We start from the raw sequence: 5,182 nt of genomic DNA on the forward strand, positions 1-5,182 counted from the left end.
GAACTCCTTTCACACCAACTCACCTTTTATCCCCAAAATAGATACCGACTGTGTCAACCTTTCTCTTGTAAAGGGAGAAACTAACGGACTTGGGTGCCCAAAGATTTCAAAAGCCACTCCTAATTTAACATTTTCAGCCAAGATCCTACAGCTATCAAGACTTCCTAGCAGCAATGGTCATAGGTACTATCATTGGTAGCCATTTCTCTTCTCTCTTGCTACATTCCTAACACCACCTGTCAACAGTTCATTCACTTCTCAGATGTGTTGATGCACAATGGGAAAGCATGGACCTCTGAACTGAAAGCAGCCCTTTGTGTAGGCTGCCTACCTACCTATCAAGGATCCGAGGGACTCTCCGGGCAAACAGAAAGGAATTCAATTTTGTTTTGAGTTGAGGTAACAGTTTACAAGAAAGTGTGCCTGGATTTCAACAACATTTCCCAGGTTAGATGATTTTATTCCTCAAGGAATTTTCAGCCACTTTGAGCAAGTAGTTTTCCTACTGCATTCTCTGAATGGAGCCAATCCCTTTCTCTGATATTGTATTTATTAAGTAAATGACTTCACCACCATATGAGGTGGGTAGAAATAAGACTCTACATAACTTCAAATTTCTGAGCTGGCTATTAACTTGTGGAACAAAACCACTGGGTAGAGGGTTCAAGGGAAATTTGATGTGGTTTGTTGTCCCTCAATCTATTTGCTTTGAGCCTCTTGTAACTGTTATAACTGGTTTTGATTCTCTGGCTGTCACCAATTTCTCCTTGATTTTAACAGAAGTTGGCATTGCTCTCTGTGATTTAACTTATTTTATCCAAATCCTTTACTCTGTATATATATTTTTAAAGAAATAGAATGTTTGTAAATAAAGGTTTTTATCTTGTCCAAAGCCAAATATGAGTAAAGCACTCTTCTTTATAAATATGTAACTAACAAAGAATAAGAAATTTATGTTGGAAACCATGAGTAGATAGGAGAGAGAATTCAATAGGCTGGTACTAAAAGGTCTTGGCTTTAAGGCCCAGCTTCACGGCCCTAAAAGCTAATAATGGCCAAGCTATGATACAAAATAATGTTGGTCATAAAGGCATTTGAGAACTCCTAGTTGTGTCATATTAATGACATTAGCCTCTTCATGGCTTGTAGGCTTTTTGGCTGCCTTGTTTTCTTCTTTTCCCTTAATTTTTAAAAGCAAATTAAGAAGTTTTTAAAATTGAATAAATCATTGAACAAACCATCACGTCATTCTGTTTTGGAGTAGCAATTTCTTCCATGCAATTAAGTGGGGTATAGTGCTCTGTATTGCCCATTGACATTTTAAAAAAGGAGTCTTTATTTAGGTTTCTTTTCCCCCCTGTACTCTTATGTATTTCTTTTTTAATTTTTTTTTTATATTGGAGTATAGTTGATTATTCAGGTTTTAAAACTGAGTTAATTTATCTCTTGCCTCCCTGACACCAGCCATGTCCCTTGCGGTACAGTGCTGCAAGGTCAACCACACTTTGTGATTTATAAGCAGGTATATTATTAAGAGTATGCAATGTATAGCCCAGAATTCTGTGGTTACACTTTTCTTCTTAGGCATTGACAACTACTATTAGGACCTATGACCTCTTCTCTACCATGTTCCTCAAAGATTGTTCTAGCACCTGAATGGACCCGATGCCAGACTGTTGGTTTCTCTCCATTTCTCTCTGCTGGGCTCCACAGTAGCAGGAAGTCACCAAAAGAGCAGGCAGCTGCACAGACACTGAGTGTGAGAGGGACTGGATCCTCAATGGGTTCGGGATTTAATCCCTTCCATTTCAGTTGGAAGTTGACCCCTGGCCTCAGTGAGAAGCTCCATCCTCAGTCATGAAGTTCTGTTTCTTAAACGTGAACACTGACGTTAAGATGCCAACAGACAATCTTGAGTTAAAGAAATCTTATAAAGAAATACTACTGTGCTTTACTAAGCTCTAACACATCTACCAATTTATAGAAGCTATTTATCTAAAGCTGTAGAAAGATGAACACTGAAGGATAAATGTCAACATTTCAGCCTGAACAGTTAGGTATCTTAAAAATCTCTGTATGAACCATACTGTCAATCTTGAATTGCATAAAAACTGTCAGGTTGATTTTTTAAAAAAATTTAACAAAATGCAAATCAAAACTACAATGAGGTATCACCTCACGCCAGTTAGAATGGGCATCATCAGAAAATCTACAAACAACAAATGCTGGAGAGGGTGTGGAGAAAAGGGAACCCTCTTGCACTGTTGGTAGGAATGTAAATTGATACAGCCACTATGGAGAACAGTATGGAGGTTCCTTAAAAAACTAAAAATAGAACTATCATACGAACCAGCAATCCCACTACTGGGCATATACCTAGAGAAAACCGTAATTCAAAAAGACACATGCACCCCAATGTTCATTGCAGCACTATTTACAATAGCAAGGTCATGGAATCAACCTAAATGCCCATCGACAGATGAATGGATAAAGAAGGTGTGGTACATATATACAATGGAATATTACTCAGCCACAAAAAGGAACGAAATTGGGTCATTTGTAGAGACGTAGATGGATCTAGAGACTGTCATACAGAGTGAAGTAAGTCAGAAAGAGCAAAAAATATATTGTATATTAACGCATGTATGTGGAACCTAGAAAAATGGTACAGATGAACTGGTTTGCAGGGCAGAAATAGACAGAGATGTAGAGAACAAACATGCACACCAAAGGGGGAAAATGGCGGGGATGGTGGTGTTGGTGGGATGAATTGGGAGATTGGGATTGACATGTATACACTGATGTGTATAAAATGGATAACTAAGAACCTACTGTATAAAAAAATAAATAAAATAAAATTCAAAAATTCAAAAAAAATTAACAAAAAAATAGTCATAGTAACTATGGAGTATTGCTAAAATTGCTTTTGAATCAATGTAAAACATGATAATAATCAGTTTAAGTAATAAGTGCTGTAATTTTCCAATAGTTATGAGGCTTGAGGAAAAACTGATTTAAAAGCAAAGTGAGGGGCTTCCCTGGTGGCGCAGTGGTTGAGAATCTGCCTGCTAATGCAGGGGACACGGGTTCGAGCCCTGGTCTGGGAAGATCCCACATGCCGCGGAGCAATTAGGCCCATGAGCCACAACTACTGAGCCTGCGTGTCTGGAGCCTGTGCTCCGCAACAGGAGAGGCCACGATAGTGAGAGGCCCGCGCACAGCGATGAAGAGTGGCCCCCGCTTGCCGCAACTAGAGAAAGCCTTAGCACAGAAAAACGAAGACCCAACATAGCAATCAATCAATAAATCTTTAAAAAAAAAAAAAAAAAGCAAAGTGAAAACTTGATTAAAATATCTAAAAAAATGTTCTTCTACAGCACTGAAATTGTCCAAAGCTTCCTATCTGTGAGAAAGCATTGCCAACCCTGGTCGCTACCACTTGATGCCTATAGCTGAGACTTTTTTTAATTTAGGGGCGAAAAAAAGGCAAGGCCAGTGCTCGCTTTGGCAGCACATATACTAAAATTGGAGCGATACAGAGAAGATTAGCATGGCCCCTGCACAAGGATGACACGCAAATTCGTGAAGCGTTCCATATTTTTAGCAAATATGCTTTCACAGCATACCTTGTGTATATGTAAAGATAAGTATTTAATTCTTACTGTTCACTTTTCACTGACAAAGGAAAAAAAGTGAAAACTACAGAAACTGTGGTAGAACCTTACATGCTGTTCTGGTCCTAGTTGTACCCACCTTTGCCCAGTCACATAGCTACTCAAGAAACCTTCCCAACAGAGTACAACAGTATGAGAATCTGAAATCACTTCCAATATCCCCTACTCGATATTGACTGTTATATCAAGTAGTAAGTGATAAAACTTTTAATTGGCAATTAGTATAACCGTGGATGACTTCTGATTTTGTTTTTAATTCTGTGGATTGTGTTTAAACAATTCCAAAGTATGTTCCTGATTTTGAGATACTAAGTGGTATTGCACAGTTGTCACTTTATTGAATGTGTACAACAGTTCCATGAAGTTTATTATGCACACCCTTGTATAGCTTCAGGTGCTAGAATTAAAATTGATCTGTTAACATACGGGGGAAAAAAAAAAGGCAAGGCCAAAGATAACTTTGTGGACTTGGGCATATATGATAGACATGTCTCTTTATCAGCTAGCTTTGCAAAGGATGAAAGCCCTGAATTATTCCACTGTTGCCTGGGGTAATTGTAACTGATTAAAGCCATGATGCTTTCACCACTTCTCAGCATTGGGAAGGTACTTTCTGGGTCCATGGATGAACTACAGAAAGTTTATGATTATGTTAGAGTGTGTGCAGGTATATGCACACCATGAAGAGGTTTCAGGAATTCCTCACCAAAATGAAAATTGTAAATTCTTGTAAAAGTGGTATGTTTAATTAAAAAATACATTTCAGCTACTCTTCTAGATTCTTTTCTTTTTTTTTTAATTTTCTAATTTCAGGCCTATTTGAGTATCCTTCTAGGTTCTATTTCTCTGTTCTGGCCTGTGGCTTGTTCTTGTTTAAAGCATAATTGCCAACTGGATATTCACAACAAGGTCCCTCTTCTCTAAGAGCTCACAATCAATGGGGAAGAGGAGGCACCTTCATAGGCATTTAAATTCTAATACAAGATAGACTGAGTGTGTAAAGAAAGTGAAATGGGAGAACAAAGGAAAGACGATTTGAGTAGAGAATTTTGAAAGTATGTGGAAAGGACATTTCTGATGCTGAAGACGGAGTAAAGCAATGCTGAAGTATTTGTCATATTGTGAAGGAGGATCTATTTGATGACAGAAGAAAATGTTTTAACTCTGTTCTTCCATGACATTAACATCTTAATATGTTTTTCTTTGTCAAAGAAAACAGCACTTGCAAATTTCTCCAGCCAACAGTCTAAGGAGAACGTGTATTGGTAACTCCTGTCTGAGAGAGAATTCAGATTAGCCCAGATTCTCCACTGAGATGTTATTCATAAGGTTATAAAAGTTTGCCAAAGGTGTGTCTATTTTCAATTTGCATGGTGCTTTCTTATTTTTAAACAAACTTTTCCACACTCCTTACCCCAAAGTGTTTGTGAACAGAAAGAAAGAGGGAGAGATCTGTGGCCTAATGAAGATAGAACTTTTAGGGCCAAGTGATTGGATATGGATGAAAC

General features: G+C 38.0%; 1 non-coding gene across 1 annotated transcript; it reads left to right on the forward strand.

The window, feature by feature from the left end:
* The first annotated feature begins 3,495 nt into the window (after nucleotides 1-3,495).
* On the forward strand, nucleotides 3,496-3,602 carry LOC133097093 (U6 spliceosomal RNA). The gene has a single exon (XR_009701966.1). It is a non-coding gene; the product is annotated as a U6 spliceosomal RNA (small nuclear RNA).
* Nucleotides 3,603-5,182: the final 1,580 nt, after the last annotated feature.

This window comes from Eubalaena glacialis, chromosome 8 (assembly GCF_028564815.1).
Source record: "Eubalaena glacialis isolate mEubGla1 chromosome 8, mEubGla1.1.hap2.+ XY, whole genome shotgun sequence".
In the NCBI taxonomy this organism is placed as follows: domain Eukaryota; kingdom Metazoa; phylum Chordata; class Mammalia; order Artiodactyla; family Balaenidae; genus Eubalaena; species Eubalaena glacialis.